This window comes from Sinohyriopsis cumingii, unplaced genomic scaffold (genome assembly GCF_028554795.1).
Source record: "Sinohyriopsis cumingii isolate HCF-2022 unplaced genomic scaffold, ASM2855479v2 utg000426l, whole genome shotgun sequence".
Lineage (NCBI taxonomy): Eukaryota > Metazoa > Mollusca > Bivalvia > Unionida > Unionidae > Sinohyriopsis > Sinohyriopsis cumingii.
In genome coordinates, this window is record NW_028315897.1 from 577,402 (window position 1) to 596,235 (window position 18,834).

The following is an 18,834-nucleotide window of genomic DNA, read 5'->3' on the forward strand; positions in this document are numbered from 1 at the left end:
ATCTGATATAATCCTCTAACGCCGTTGTTACATCCAACACAGCTTCGTGGACCAGCATGAGGGTTTTTCTTTATAAGATAATTATGTTTTTTGCAATATTCTCCATGGCATTTTTTATCACATTTGTTAGTGGTTCCTTGACGCAGCCACGCACAATTGTTCATTATATGAATGATATTTTTTTAATTCAATTTAATTTTATCATCCAAATATTTTGTCAAGACCCACACAATATCTTGTTCTAGGATCATGTAAATTTATTGTTATAAATCCATGCGGAGTAGCTTGCGCTCGTGAAAAGAAATTTCTGAATTTAATTATATCCATGTCACCAGTGCACCAAGTTTGATGAATATTTCGCAGCGTGTGTGTGTCTACACCATTAAACACAACTAAAATATTACAGTTGTCCCTGATTACTTTTGGTATTTGTGTATATTGTTGAGTAACATAGATCACATCTGTATTTTTATGTCTACCGCGAGAAAATATTCTGGCTGGATTTGATTGTTTATCTAGCATCACATCATCATACACAACTAAATTATTAATAAATCCATCCAAAACATCAATGGACGGTGCTTCATCAATATCTGTTATAAACTCTATAACATCATTATCTTCGTCCAATAATCTTGCGTTTTCATTGAAATCTTTAAGTACATCATAACATCGTTGATCATCAACGGATGGTGCTACCAAATATAATTTATCCCATTTCAACCATCTCATTATCAGATTAAGTAATAACTGCATCTTCCCCGATCCAGATGGTCCTATGATAAGCATTCTGATGGAATTCGGTAGCGCAAGATGGTGTTTAACTGGCTCTCGTTGCCGAGTTGCTGAGAAATCAATTATATCCATATATATTATAACATGAATTTATATTACTTACGCTGCAGATCTAAAACTCCAACTACTGATTTAGCTACGGTTATAACAAAATATAAAAAAATAGCGTATGGTGGAAAATGTTCTGTGTGCGGTAGAAAGAAATTTTCGTTTTTACCTAATAAGCGCGGTGGTGATATTGCTAATTTGATGTCAAAGTTTCCAGGTACTCCATGGGCTAAATACCCAGGAGAAAAACATCTACCAGGATATAATTATTGCGGTCCTGGTACTCGACTCGATATCAGACTTGATAATCAAGATCAACCAAAAGCAGGCGAGGAACCAGTAAACGCTATTGTTCGAGCTTGTCATGTTCATGATGTTGCTTATAAGAGTAAAAATCTACAAGACAGGCATATTGCAGATGTGAAATTAATTCATGCATTAAATTCTATAAAAAATAAAAATATGAGAGAATCATTAGCTAATTGGTTAGTAAGATCCGCGATGAAAAGTAAATTAGCGTTTGGGTCTGGTAGTATATAACGGAATCAATTTATTATTCACCAAGAGGATATTGGAGAGGCAAAGCAGCAATTGGTAAACTTGCTGATGCAGCAGCGGTTAAACATTCTACTGCTAAAGCGTGGTTATCCAAACAGGCAATATGGCAAATTTATCTACCACCACCGAAACGAATTCAGCATGCGTATTTCGATGTTAGTGTTCCTAATGAAGTTCATCAACAGATATTCTGTTTTTACCACATGATACTGTGTGTGGAAAAACGTACAAGTACGCGCTAACCGTTGTTGATGTTGCAAGTAGATATAAAGATGCAGAACCGCTATCAACGAAAACATCATCTGAAGTAGCCGATGCGTTTGAACGAATTTATCAACGAGGTGGTGGACCACAAGGTGGTCTACGATGGCCACAGCTACTACAGGTTGATCCTGGTAAGGAATTTCTTGGTCCAGTATCATCATTGATGAAACAACATAATACCAAAATACGACGAGGACATGCTGCGATTCACCGTGATCAGGCAATTGTTGAGCAATTTATTCGAACACTTGCTGAGCGGTTATTTGGATATCAATACGCTAAGGAATTTATTAAAGATAAAAGATCTCGCGAATGGGTGGCAAGATTACCAAGCATGATGATAGCTGCATTAAATAATAAGATTACACGAACAACCAACATGAAACCCATTAATGCAGTTACAAAAAAAATATACCAACACAACGAAAAGATGTTGAAAAACAAAAAATATTGGGTGATGTTACAGTTAGATATTTATATGAACCGAGTGAACTTGAAGGTGGTAGCGCGAGAGCGACTGATCCTATTTGGATTGTTACCACACACAAAATATCCACCGTGACAAGATCCTCAGGTAGACCTGCAATCTACAGATTAGATTCTGATGCTCCTCAGCGTGGATTTACACGTGAACAACTACAAATAATCCCCGAGGATACACAACTACCACCGCGATCACTTAACTAGCACTGGTGCCTCTACGTCGATTACACTCGAGACAAGTCAACATCACATTTTCTCGTGTATGACCGCGACTATTATCTTTTCTGTCTACGGTAAATTGTCTTGAATCATTACTCGAATACCTCCACAACATTACACAATTACAACTTGCGCAATGATTATTCTGCTGCTGTTTTAACTCAATAATAAATTCAACATCAAGATCAAAGTCGCTTTTATTTTTTTTATTAGATTGTTTGTATCCGATTAATTTTTTTCTTATTATATCATCATCAATGATGTTAAATTTATTAACGATTTCAGGAATTATAATTCTACATAATTGAGATATATTTCTCACCCTTGATACCGCTAAATAAACTAAATTTGACCACTCGATGTGATCGTCTACAATCCAAACTCGTGTATCAGAAATAGTTAATCCCTGAGGCGAGTGGATCGTCATAGCGTATCCCAACACCCATGGAGATTTGTCAGCGCGTAATGCATCTTCGACCACACTGATATCAACGGCGACAATATCATTTAATACAAGATTTTGATTCTCAGTCTGTCCTGGAATATCAACATTAATATTCTGTTTTCGTGTAAATGATGGTCTATAACACAACGGTACGGGTAATTCTGAGTATTTTTCTTTAGGCAGCTGAAAGAACTGCTGTTGTAAAGCGTCTCTGATTATTTTTCTCCTTGCTACGATCAAATCGTTGGGTCTCCATAAATTTAAAAAGTCGTTCATTGAGGTCTCTGAGATCACTCCACGTATTATTTCACACTGAATTTTGTTTGATTGTAATCTGATTAATGTTTTAAATTCCTTTAAATTTGCATCGAGAGCTCTATGATCATCATCTATTTCTTCGTAATAATCCACGAAATTTTTTAACCAATCATGTGGAGATGGTCCAACAAAAGGCGGCGGTTGACCATGATCGCCACACATTATTATAGCGGTATTTTTTGTCAACAACCAATCAAGAAACATTTTTAATGTATCCAATGACACCGTGCATATCTCGTCCCAAATAATTATTTTAGGTATATACTTTTCTCCCATTCGTTCAGGAGTCCATGTATCCCCGCGCCACCGGAAGAAACTATGAAACGTGCACGATTGTGCTTGCCGTTGTTTCATCTCCCGAGCAAGTGTATGTGTGGGTGTCAGCACGATCATATCTGAATTTCTAAAAACATTAATTGCTTGAGTCGTTTTGCCGCATCCACCAGGTCCATTGAGATATACTGTCTTATATCTAGTTATTGGATCACTCAACGATGGTGCTTTCGACATTTCTGATATTGTATTACCCTTACGATAAAAATCTCTCATTGGAACATCTGCTGATTCTGTATAATTGTGTAATATTTCCTTTTTTATTCTCCACGAACTCCATCGTTCATCATTACTTGTAAATTTCATAACAGACTCTAAATATTTACTCGAAATATAAAACGAATATGTTGCTACTCTGACTGCGGTCTCAGGAAATCTATTAATCATCGATAATAAATTTATAGAAATATAAGCCAACATGGAAGATCTTAGATGAGTATACTGAGGGGAGATATCATTTATGTAAATAACGATCGTACCCAATTCTGTTCCGTCGGATAAATAAACACTTTCTCGATTTACAAATATATTTCTCGCTGTTGTATCAGCGATTATACAATCGTACTCGGCATCATCTAGAATTAATCGTGCGTGATGTCTTTTATGATCATATGCACCACCTTGAGTAAATTTACCTATAATTTTTCTACCGAGATCTTTTGCGGTTTTGAGTTTAATCTCGAAAATTTTAGGAGCTTCTTTGATAATATCATCTTCGGAAACATCAGGACATTTTTCCTTAAATTCCTTAATAACTTCATCAATACTGATAGAATCTGGCATGGGCAACCAAACTTCGGTCTGCGCGTGATATGATATAATTGCCTCACTAACCACCAACGATGTCAGTACAGCACAATCTAGCATATATCGTAATAAAACTATAGGTGCCCAACGTTTTTCACAAAAATGTCTGCCAAACCAAACATAACAAATCTGATGAAGATTTTCGTTAACCTCGAATGATTCAACACAAGCAAATCCAGTCAGATCAAAATCAGGTAATGGTCCATTAATTGCCACTCGCGTCATCACGTGTGTAGGGTGACCAAATCTTTTAAAGTACACAGAACAATCTCTGTATCCTAGAAAACTTCCCGGATAACATGCAACCATATCAACCGAAATAACATAATTGTAATTATATTTGGCATTCCACAATCCGCCGTGTCCGTATTCGACGCAACTTGCGCGTACGTCCTCGAGTAAATCAAATCGTGTTGGTTTCCATGAATTTCTTTCTCTAGCAAAATAAGCCGCAACAGATGGAACGGTAAAGCAATTAGTTAGTAATTTGTCAGTATTTTCCGCGAAAAACTTCTCCGCAAGATTTTTCATCTCGTCATGGAGGGATTATGTTCGATATATTTCACCGTTTGGTCTAACAAACTGATCAAATCCACCTTCCTCATTACTTTTAAATAACCATACCGATACAGGATCGTTTTTACTTATTTCGTTCATAAAATCAAACATATCTGCCCCCATGCCTGGGGGGTAAAATCTAACACTTCGATCACGCGGAAATATTGTTACTGCGCTGGTCCATGCGTGCGCGTTATGATCAATAATATTTATTGAAGCTCCTTTCGATTTATATTTCGATTCGTACAGTACTTCTCCCGTTATTGTTGATACTTTGATTGGAAATTTTAATATTTTTTCCTAATTCAGCAACATCTTTTATTGTAGCACCGGTATCCTTAACTGAATCAGCCCACGAGTTTATTTTTTCACGTCTTAAATCAGTTAATCCATTTCCACGCATCGCGTTTGTAAAGTGTTATATTGCTCGTTCGGCTACACAATTTAACCTTGAAAATTTCATGGGTGTCAGTTTATCAACGTTGGGTTTTTTATTTATCTCATAGATTCCATAAATAACTGCTGTTACAGGATACGCTCGCTCATAATACGGTTTGTTAATACCCATCAACAGACCCGGTCTGGAATTTTTACTTAATATGGCAATTTTATTATTACCAAGAACAGGATCATATTTGTCACGGATAATCCAACTACCTGTTTCTGTAAGTACAATAAATTTTACTCTGAAGAAATATTTTTGATTGCCCTCGTATTCAGTGATGTAGTTAATGATAGTTGCCGCTCGCTTGTCATTCACTGTAGCGTCCTTGACAGTATTGCGTATAATCTTGAACGTTGACCATGTATGAGATGCACCATCTGTGTAAAATTCTTTCTTGGCGTCGTGAATTTTATTGATCAAACTTTTATTTTTCGGATCAACCAAATCTCGTACTGGTAAGTCGGGAGATAGTCTGTCGAGGTTGAATTTATATTTAACAGGCCTAGTTTGGGATAATCTCTCAAACTCATTCATATAATTAAAACAAATATTTAAATAAAGAATATTATATATATATATATATATATATATATATATATATATATATATATATATATATATATATATATATACAATGTCTCAATGCAAATGGTTGATGATCGGCTCAGTAAATCGATTCAACAAATCCTGTAGAGGTGAATTTTGTTGGATGCACTTACAAGGCATACGGCGGGGGAGTCTAGGACCAATACCGTGTCTGCGATGTGGTATTGGAGTGCGAGAAAAAACAGAATTATGTGGAAAGTGCGGTGTCAAACGGTTCAGGGAACTTAAAAGATATTATGACCAAAAAAAAATAATAATGGTGAAAACGCTATAAAATCCGTGGAGGATTATATATCAAGATTTCAGACAAACAATGATTTAAACATATAATATTATTACATATATGGAGCAAAATATATTTGTCACACATCCCACAATAACAAACTATGAATCAGATCGTAATGGTGTCATCAGACACTGCAGGTTGAAGAGACCGGTTGGTGTTGTTTCTAATACTGGCTATCTTAGATTTACAGTTGGGAAGAAAGATATCTGTGTCATCGATTTACGTATGAGTGTTTCTTCGGAGTGATCAAAGATGATCTTGTTATTGATCATGTTGACGGGGATCCTCAGAACAACTCCTTATCCAACCCTCGTGTTGTCACACAAAGCGTGAACTCTGCATGTGGTAATACTGGAAGATGTAAGACAGTTTCTATAAGGGCGGTAAATTCCACAAACACAGAAACTGACGAAGAAATTATATTTCGTTCGATGTGTTCTGCTGCGAAATACTTTGATATTCACCCTTATTCAGTACAAAAAGTAGCAGAAAATATATATAAAACCGCTTTCTCAAAAAATATAAGCAGAAAATCACCTTTCAGTATTGTTAACTATCATCACCACCTCGAATTATATTTATTTTTTGGGCGGTTCAGAAAGTGTCATTATTATACTACTTATTTTTTGACTCACGAAAAGGGAGGTAATTTATGGTCATACTCATATACAACAGGGAAACCAAACACGTGCTTTGCAGTTTTAGAAGCGTGAAAATCAGTAAGGTCTGTGATGCCAGTTGAACAGTATGCATTAAAGGATTTATGATTTCTAACTTACAGTTCGTGTATTTTTCTGCCCTATTAGAACAGCGCAACACATAGAATACATGACATGTATATTCTAGCCTACTGAGTGCAGAATCCAGCGTCTAGTCTGTATCGATCGTGGCGGGTTAATTTTAGATCCAATGTACAGCATGTACTGACTCGATTACAGAAATATACGCCCATGATAGTGTTTGGAATTAACATTTTCCTTGTTCAGTGCAGAAATGTAATGCAAGATTGTGTATGTATGTGTGATTATTTATTTATCGAGTAAAGTCCCTTTGACCAGTCATAGAGAGGATGGAAAAATCTAGCAGTTAGATGATCTAGACCGGATGTTCTATCATAGATGGCGTGGTATAGCAAATAGGAAATTCCTTAATTAAGCTTAGTTTGGTGAAAATATATTGTATAAACGTATTTCTTGAATTCAGAATTGTATTTTGAGCAAATATATTTGAAATTAGTTCCTTCTCAATGATTATTAGCTATATATTAACTTCCGAAACATGTTTTTAATAAGATTTGATAGCTCAATCGGTATCGTATTGGACTGTGACGTTCGCGGTCCAGGATCAAATCCCATGGCTGACAACTGGTCGGTGGTTTGCGCATAATTGCGATTTTTCGCATCACCCACGGGCTCGATTATAGTGGGTGAGTTTTTGCTGAGCGTATATGTTTGTACTGTCCTTCATTCATTATATGTTTGTACTGTCCTTCATTCATTCATTGTATATATTCATTTCATACTTAATGAACTTGCTAAAAACTCGAATAGAAGTTCATTTCATAATACATGTTTGTGCCGTCATTCATTTCATTGTATATATATTCATAAACTGAGCTCGCTAAAGACTCGATAGGGGCTCTTCATTCATTGTATATATTCATTTCATTGTATATATCCATAATCTGAGCTCGCTAAAGACTCGATAGGGGCTCTTCATTCATTGTATATATTCATTTCATTGTATGTCTTCACCAAACACACCCTCTTGGGCATCTAGACCGTTGTTTGACGGGTTAGGTGCTCTCATAGGGGGTAGTGTTTCGTGTACCTGTACCTTGAAACATCCCGACGAACTCGCTAAAGACTAGATAGGGGTTCTATAAGGATAAGTTTTTTTTATTTTAAAGATTTATATATTATATAATGAACCATGAAAATATCAAAGACATTATTTCTGCTATTAAAAAACTAGAAGAAAACGGAATTAATATATCTGATGAACTAAATCCTGAAAAAATAATATCTGATTTTGAAACGTTAGAAGAACTTAAAAATGAAAATAAATATGTTCTATCATCTCAATATAAGTTCATAAAGCGGATTCAGGCAGCTATGTTTCAGTAACTGGCTATGGTGAACGATGTTCAAGTAAATGAATTTGTTCCTCTTTCTGTCGCAGTAGAAAAGGTCAGATCGGGATTATCCAGCGAATACCAAACGAAAAAAACAATCAGTACCCGCATAAGATACTTAAGAAAAATTATGTCAGCGGGTAACGACCAAAGCAACCCTGAGTAGTAGTATAATTTCCCTCACTGTATATCACATCAGAATTAATTTACATAAAAAAATAAAACATCTTTTGGAAAACTGATTGATTTGCACACTTTTAAGTAGCAATCACCCCCATCAAAATTACAAAACTGATTGATTTGCATACTTTTAAGTAGCAATCGCCCAGTCAGAATTAATAAATTAATTAATTTACATAAATAATAAAATACTTCAGAATAATAATAAAATATTTTTTGGTAGTATTTTTGGGAAAACTGATTGATTTTTATACTTTTAAGTACCAACCACCCCATCAGAATTAGCACACTGATTGATTTACATAATTTTAAGTACCAACCACCCTATCAGATTGATTCATATTTCTTAATAATGATACAATATTATTTTTTGTAGTATTTTTTGGAAAACTGATTGATTTGTATAATTTTCAGTACCACTTACCCCATCAGATTGATTCATATTTCAGAATAATAATAAATTATTTCAGATTGTACAAAATTTATTATTTATTTATTTATTTCTGAAACATAATTTTTTTAAGTTGATCGACTTTAATACAGGAGTGTGTATAATTTAGAATCTGATCTCTGTTACAGATGTTCTCGACGGAGTTCATCTAACTGTTCTTGTGCTAATAAGAAATCCTCGCTTCCGTATTCATCAATAACTAAATTAACGTTAAATTGTTATGTATTTTGTGAAAACGCTGTTCTGATGGCGTTTTTAAGTGCTTCTTTGTCATGTATAAAAACAATCACGTGCTGGTACATTACGTAATATTTACCGGATTAATTAAGATTTCACATACAGATTTATCACAAGCTCTTCTCCACGTATGTCAATTAAGCGATTAAGGTGGTCTGTGAGCTTAAAATTTATTCGTGTTAACATTATTGTGACACCGCAGATACACAGGATTAGTTGGTTCTTGCACGATTAAACTTTCAGGGGAAACTTGTGGTGTAAATGTATATAAAATATATCCTTGTTGAGCCTGATTTGATTTTCCGAGATCTATTTGATAGCTACCATCGACTACGTCACAAACCAGATTGACCACGATCGTGCTGGTTATATTAACGATTCCTGGAGATACGTGTCTGCCGCCGCCATGTCGATCATTATTATATCTGAGAACAGTTGGAGGTGGTGCTAGTTTTTTCCATGCATCGAGTATTTTAGGAAAATATTCATCAATGACATCATTGACAGATTTTCTCCGAGCGTCCGGGTCATAATCGGGAAATTTGAACGTTGCAATATCAGATTCCTTGATTTTATATTTATCAATTAAAAACTTTTTTGCAGCGGGAGATGATTTTAAAATTAGATCTATAATTTTGTTGTGATTGCGTTATATAGCTTGTGCGATATAATTCAGAATTTCTATTTGTTTGATAATTTCCCCTCGTGTCTCGTGGGATGTTATATCGAAAAGATACTCAGTGAGGTGTTCACGTAGTTTATTTAGTTGATCTTTATGATCAAGATTGGAACTGTCAATAGTTCTTTTAATTTCTTCTTCATTAATATGGTCACGGAGTTTACTTTCTGGTAATGCTGAAAATATGTCACCACCATAACCAATTAAATCATCCAAACTAATATCCCAAGTATGAACTCCACGCCACCACCACCAAATACCTGTTATTTCAATAACGTGACGAGAGCTACTTGTTGGCGTAAAATCTGATTTTTTTGGTTCTGGTGGTCCTTCATACACTGGAGGAACATCAGGCCAACCTAGTACGGATCTTATCGTGGATTGATAAATATCAACGGCATAATCAGGAGAATGTATTTCAACCGTCGAGAACAGCGTCGGCTCATAAACATTAATTGATATGTTTGCTTCTTTTCCGGTTATTGATTTTATTCTACGTTGAAATTCCTCATTGAAATCTTCAATCTCATAACTACCAGTGGGTATTCCAACATCTATCCAGTCAGGAGTACCATCTGGTTTGTTCTTGTTAGCAAATACAAGCGAATTATTTGCTGGTGTACCATTAAATGATTTTGATCTGATATTTGGCCAGCTGTAATATATTCGTAATTGCGCTAGTGCTATTGCCTTTACTGGAATTGAAGTAAGGAAAGTTAATACTAAATTCAGGATTAGTTGAACTTACCGAGATCATCGTTATCTTTGGCGGAGTTGTATTAGTCACGATCTGCTGCAGTAATTCTGTTATTATTAGTACTTGTATCTTAATACCGATGCCTTCATGATATATTTTGGTCATCATTGAAAACTCGACATCAGATATAATTCCGTCACTGAGACTCGCTGATAACAACGAGGATAACTTCGAGTATGCGACCGTTGCTGTATGCAATCTTATCATGCAATTGGATAATTGTTCATTCATGCAGGTGCATATTATTTTTGTGATGATATTAAGCACACCTGCAATAGTTGTTGCTGCTGAAATACAAATAGTTACAGCTGCTGATGCCATCATTGTCACCGCTGATAATATAACACCAGTTCCAGCAACAACAGCGGATACTGAATAAACGATCACGTCCACGATAACTAATCGTCGTCGATATTTTTGTACTTTTACTGTATATTGTTCGACTCGATCTTTTAGCGCCGCCTGCCATTCACGCGCTTGATTGTACCTGTATTGTGCACCATCCATATATTTTTATGCAGTAAATAATTGAGGTGTTTCATCTACAAATTCCAAACACCACCAGTAAGCTGCTGCGTTTAATTTCTTATCAGCTGCTTCCAAAATAAATATTTCTTCGCTTCCGCTATTTAATATAACAGATACAACCCCGGAAAACCTATCAGTTGAATGACGCCATGGAAACGTTGTAAATATTTCAAATTTTGCAGCACTGAACACAGACAGCCTGTACACGCCAGTGGCTGTTGCGGTATATTTGATAGTTTTATTTTGCTGCGACCATGTTGCGAATCCAGATGATATAGTATATACGATGTTTGTGATATGTTCAGGAGTTATTCCGGCTGGAATTTTAATCAGACTGGTTTTGTTAACGATATCAGGAATCCCCACTACGATGTTTTGCTGTGTTTGTTTGATCGTGTCAATGTTGGTTTTGATATCAGAAAGATTTATGTTAACGGTGAGTGGATTACCGAAGAATTCTTCTACGATTCTCTGATGAATTCTAAAATTTCTACGAATTTTTGAAAACGCGTTTACGTGAACGTCGTATTCAGCCCGTAACGTGGATAATTTATTATCTACGGTGTCAACATAATTGTTCATTGCAGCATCTTCACCGGAGGTTGGATCTCTTAAAACTACTATTTTCTTTCCGTTCATGCTGAGTTCACCCGTCATTGTGTCACCGGTATTTTTCACGCGATTAGCAACACTTTTTGCAATTTCATCTCTGATGGTTATAAACGATATACTTGAATCCTTGATTTTGCCGTTGTCAGTAAATACAGGAATATTATCCGTGACCACACCGAGTACTCGCCGAACTATGTCATTCCATCTGATGTTGCTCGTTTTTAGTTTTCCATATTGATCCTGAAAAATAACGACCTCATCTGAGTCAACTCCAGCCAGGCTCATGATATCAGCGAGTTCATCTTTAGTTGCGTATTTCGACAGATCAACGTCGCCGGACTTTTTCTTAATGCGTGAAGATCTTCCGTAAATATCAACCATTATATTTTAAGATCCAAGATCTGTTTAAAACGCTTTACGCGCAACGAATCGGTTACTTGTATAATCATGCACGACTTTATGTGGCGGTTTGGATGATTTTGATATAGCGATAAGTACATTAATTACTTCACGGCCACATATTGGCGGATCTGTCATTGTTTGTGTGGGTAGCGTTGAATACCAAACTTTACAACCAGAGGTTCTTGCGTGAAGTGGTGCGACATACTTGATAAATTCAACGGGTGGAGCTAACCCGTATGAATCAAAATAAACTATTCCACGTGGATCAACCGCGTATGATGCCCAATGAGTACCGGGTCCTGAATTCGAGTCTAAATTAATAATACCTGTTTCGAGTTTGTTTGGTTGTTTTGGTAATTGATCTCGCATGAAAACACCTCTAAAGTATTTTATTTTTTGTTTTTAATCGTTTAGCAACATCAAGTAAATCAAAATTTGATGCTGGAGCATCTAACGTGGGAGCCTCAGACCTCTTCCCCAACGAGATCCCGGTAATCTTAGGCCGCGTCCCTTTTCTTTGTATCCTTGTCCTGTTGCTTTCTTTAGAGCCATTCCAGCAGCTGTTCCAACAGCACCTAACGCGGCTGCTTTTGCTACGGCTGGAGCAGCAGCAGCTATTAACGCTGGAATAGCCGAAAGAAATGGAAATATACCACCCGTTTAACCATGTCTTTGATGGCGCTCGGAGAAAGATGTAATTGGACTCCGGTTTTTGATTCTAGGGCTTTATTGAAATGTTTAATCTGATTATTTGTCAACAATAATTTGTTTGGACCACCACCCATCTGATCTCGTTTTAGTGATATTTTAGTTACGCATTTGCTGGTGGTTTTTGATTGAAACTTTTTGTCCTGACCGGGATTCAGAGTAACATTGACATGACTATACGACATTTTTATATAAATAATATTTTTCTGAATGATTAAAGATTTTCCACTGGTGCATCAACGACTCTCATTCGACCACTACCGCCTTCAAGTAACATGGCTTTATCGCTGAGTATGACCGCGATTGCTCTGTAGGTGCCGCGAATAAGAGGTGGACCAGCTATATCAGGAGGAGGGTTAGTAACACGAGCTCGAAAGTGTATATCAACGACAGATTCTTTGGATAAATCAAGATTTTCTAGTGAAAAATAATAAATCGGATATGTTAAAGCTACGTTAAAAATCAAAATCACATCACATCACTTCTATGTTCATGTGTTCAAAGGGATATAATTCCAAACTCTCAACGTAATGGTAATTTACGAAATTATTCGGCAGTTGCCGAACAGGATGAACTACGTAATTATGTTATCTGATGTAAATACACTTGCCTATAGTCTACGCAATATGGCGCCGTGTTAGTATGGAAAATCCGTTAACAATGAAAGGGTGCAAGGGATGCCAGCATTAATGCCATTCTGTTCACACTCAGGTTATAAATTATAAATCAGTGATTAAATTGACTTAGTTCTGTGCACCTTTTATCGCATTAGCAGCATGGAGGGCGAACAGACTCTAATTGGTTCACCCATATTTTCGCAAAATACGACTGGGGGGGGGTGAATCGCAAAAATCGTTTTAAAAAAATGCGATATTCAGCGTAAAACAACTCCGTCGATGACAAATTGGTTTACCTGATTATCGCTGATGGTTTTTTTTTCTCGATGTAACTTAAGAAAAAATGCGTGATCAAGGTGATTACTGGGAAATGAAGTCAGGTACGTGGAAATGAAATTGAAAGTAGAATGTCAGTCTCGTTGTACTGACAGTAAAAAAAAAATAATATTTTTTACCTATATCAAATACAGATAATATTTTTTATAGCTACATCAATCTGACCTGCATCAATGTGATGAGTTATTTTCACTTGTATGAATCTGATCTGCATCTGTTTCACTTGTATCAATCTCACCTGCAGAGTTAAATAATATTTCCTCAAGCCGATCAAATTTAAAGCAGGAATGCGCTTAATTTAAAATCTGATCTCTGTCACATGTGATCACACAAATGCGTTTTTGCCGCAGTTCATCTAACTGTCCCTGCGTTAATAAAAAGTCTTCATTACCGAATACATCAATAACTAAATCAACTGTGCTGAACGGGGACTGCATAAACACCTGTTTGATGTAGCTTTCAAGTGCTTGTTTCTCGTGTATAAAAACCGTCACGTGCTGGTACATATATAATACTCATTTGATTAATTAGAAATCAGGGTCTGTCAGGAAAAAATAAAATTCTTTACAGATATATTTTTTTACTGAATTCGCATGATTTTGACTAGTAAACCTCATCAGAATTAGCAATATCGGTCGATTTTCATGATTCTGTCAGGCATATTACCCTTCCCAATTAGCAAAATGGTCGATTTTTATGATTTTGACAGGCATACTACTATTCAAAATTGAGAGCGTTGACAGTTGTTCAGTAAAAAATAAATTTCTTATAATTCTGAGCGACAGTACAAAAAAATTATCCACAATGACTGTCAGGAAAATGTCATCGATTACATCACACACAACATTTGGTTTGGACTAAGCAGGTTTCTTTCAGCACCAAATGACCAAAATTCGGTTCCATCACCCTCATCTCTATACCTAATAGCCATCGCATCTTCACTCAGCGGTGAATTTCTTATTCTAAGTAAAAGGTCTTTGTATGATGGTGCCATATCGTGGTATGAAGTCTTATCCGGGACATAATCAGACTTTTTCGGTTCTGGTGGTATTGATGGTGCTTCAGGTGGAATTTCAGGCCATCCTAACACTGTTCTGATCGAACTCTGATATATATCCAGAGCGTAGTCTGGGGTGCTTATTTTGATCGCAGAAGACAGGGTTGGTTCATGAACAGTTATTTTTATCTTGGATTCTTTTCCTGGGATATCTTTTATTCGACGTTGTAATTCCTCATCGATTTCTTCGATTTGATAAGACCCGGTTGGTATCCCAATGACGTTCCAGTCGGGTGTACCTTCGGGTCGATTTTTATTTGCAAACACAAACGAATTATTCGCTAGTAATGCACCGAACGATTTTAATCTGATATTGGGCCAACTGTGGTATAATCCTAATTGTGCTAGTGCGATTTCTTTCACGGGAATTGCAGTTGGAAAATTGATACTAAATTCAGGGTTAGTCGAACTTATCGTTATCATTGAAATTCTCTTGGGGCTTGTATTTTCGACTATCTGTTGAAGTAATTCTGTCATTATCTATCTTTGTTGTTTTTAAATGGCGGGTGCAGTCTTCGTGTATCTTAACGATTAACACGAATTCGGAATCAGATATTGTTGTATCGTCGATGCTTCATGATATCAGCGACGGTAATTTTGAGTATGCGGCTGTGGCTGTGGTTAGTTGTATGATATGATCGTGTAATTTTGTGCTCGTGCACGAGGAAATTTTTTCGCGATTGTACTAAAAACCCCTGCGATTGCAGTTGATGAATGACGCATATTGTTTCTGCGATTGGTACTGATGCTGTCAGTGTCATTTATTATCTTACGCAATAACCAATTGAGGTGTTTCAGCTTCGAATTTCAAACACCAACAATAAGATGTTGCGTTTAATGTCTTATCGGCTGCTTCCAGTATAAACTAAGTAACAGAAATAGCGAAACTAACGAGCACAGAAAAATAAACAAATAAAGCTATTGCTCTATGTTGCCCACAGTAAACATTCAAAAGATGTTCACAGAAGTGTGAATTTAATCCAAAATAGTCATAAAAGTATAATATGTTCAAGATGAATTTCTATATTGAATCTGTTGATGTGCCAATAACAGTCTAATATACCACACTGATATGTAATCCAGCATGTGATTTTAGTGATTTTACAATAATCCCAACATAGTGTTTTTGTGCAAATTGTCAATCAGTATTTTGTAATTCTACTGAATATTTTTAAATAAAAGATTCCTCTCAGATACTACCGGAAGACAACTAAAAACTCTAACTTTAGATTTCCGAAGATTGATATTAAAATAGGACACACTAGTTTTGTTTAACACAACCTTATATAATTTTCAAAACGCAATAAAATGACCTAGATGTCGGTTACACGTTCTCTCACAGCATATTCTGTTCTCGTGAACAAGAGCTCAAAATGAAATAAACAATTCATTTGTAACTTGTTAACATGACAAAAATTCAATGGGCCATAACAATTATAACTTCAGTCAATACAGTTATCCAAAATACAGACCTTTCTTAGCCTCGCTTGTGCATTTTTGTACATGAGTTTATATATGAGGCTGGGGATGCGGCATTAAATTTGTGCATACAAACTGTCTCATTTGCACCCAGAAAATAGAAAATCAGTCAGTCATACAAGACAACCATCCCCCCGCTAAATTAGCCCCGTCATGATCTCGGTTACATAAACGCTTTGAAAATATATTACTCTGGAAGCCGTATAAATCATTTAAGTCGAACGCAATAAAATAAATGTATCTCCAAATGTATGCAACGAGAAAACAGCTTTACTGAACATAATAGACCATAAGATATACTCTATAATAATTACATTGACCCCAAATATACAAGCGGAAATCGTTGCAACGAATCACTAGTTTTTTATAAGAATAAGCACGAGTATTGTATATATTCAAATAGACTGAACTGTGATGTATAAGAACGTTTTTAAACATAATCTCATTAGTTCAAGCTCATTCATGTATAGTGAATAGATCTTCTGCCAATATCCATGGAAATGATTGCGATTAATCAAAACAGTTCTTCTTATACGGAATAAAGCTCAATAATATATGCTAGTAATAGTAGACTATAATAAAAGGTTTCTCTGACAAACATAATATTTTGTATTTGGATGAAAGAATGATTACCCATCCCTCTCAGACTCCCTGTTATTCTAAACAGAAACGAAAATAACTTTGTTGAGGCAACAACCTCGATTTTGTTAGTGAATACATGTCAAGGACATGTTGAAACATTAGATACTGCCTGAAAATTGCATTTGCTGTTGCCAAACTGAAAAGACCGAGACTATCAGTTTTCCATATATGTATGGAGGGTAGATTTAGGTATCTAGCAATTACCTCTGTAATTATGTCTGTATTTTGCTTCTGGTATTAACTTTCCAGCTTCTTTTGCATAATTTGTTTTAACGCAGTTTGTTGTAGAACTATTATGTATTTAATAATCTTTGTCAATAACAAGCTTCACATTTGTAATATCATCAAGCCTTTAATAAAATATATTTCGTTCGACATCATCATATAACTCATTCCTAGTCTCAATATCGGATAATGCGTTTAATGCAGCAATATTGTGATATAGGTTTTTTCTTTTTTGTATCGCAGGTGAGAGAGTCTATGAGAACTAGACATGCTGCTGTTCGCAGGTTAGTGTCACCATTGTTATCTACTATTTCTAACAACGTATTTGTATCATAATAGTCCATGCCTATCACACGAACTACTAGACGTTGAGCACATCTGTCCTTGATCTTACGATTTTTAAGACACCTGTGTTTTCTTGTCTCAGCTAGTTTGTCACGCACTCCGTGAATCTTCATGAATCGCTCTTGCTTTGGTTTCTTACCAACATGAAATTTAGTTTCTACAACTTTAGATTTATCAATCTTCAAAACATTTTGTTGATTTAGCTTTATTTAGCTAAAGCAGTGTCCTTATCAAATAGATTCCAATATTTAATCGTCTTTTCTCACAGTTACAAAACAATAATTTGTAATCATTTCAAAGTCTCTGAAACTCTATCAGAATTGTCGCTGTTCTCAGTTAACTCAGGGGAACATAAAGTTAATTGTATATATTGTTCTTGCTTTCTCCACACTTTCCGAGTCTAGCGAATGTACATCAGCTATTTTGATATCCATTTTAGGGTTTAGTATAGCGTTTTAATCCTCTTGCGACCCTGATCGATGGAGAATCAATATACATTTTAGATTATAAGGACATTAAAATCGCAATGACCTATTATAGGTCATCATTTGAATATATCTGAAACATTGACAAACCTAGGTGAGAATCACTATCCCTTATAGTTAAAACACAAATCCGGAAATTTGAGTACTTTCATGTTGTTTTCTCAGGATCATTTGAACATTGCTGAGAAATATCAACACGGTAAAACATTATATTTGTCAGCATAGTCCAGGTCGAATCATCATTCGACCCTTGTCATTCAAATTCATAATTTTCTCTGAAAATAGCATTATTCGACCACGTAGTTGAAATTTCCATATTTCTTCGGTCGCTGGACACTTTATTTTGATCCAAAAGTCATTTGTTTCGCCGACTGCAATCCACTCTAACCCGTCATATAGAGGGCTGTTAAACGCATAAACGGGCTTATCCGAGTAACAACGTGATTCACTCGCAACAAAATCCCAACGACTATTTGTAGCATCAACAAGATGTGGAATGTGACCATCACTATTTCTATGTCGTTTTGCACTACCACCAATCGACTTCGATTTGGGAACACTAACCACGTGCAGTTTATTGGCAAGATCGAATGTAGGGTATATACGCAGGATTTATAGTATTGGCAACGATTTCGATTGCACCTGTAGCTGGAACACTGGATTGTTTTAAAGATATTTAGGATCTATGGTGAAAATAACACTTAATAATACTGCACTAATTTCAGCGTTAACATAACATTTATTAGTAAGATCAAATTTGGCGACTTGATTGTATGTAATTGTTATTTTATTCGA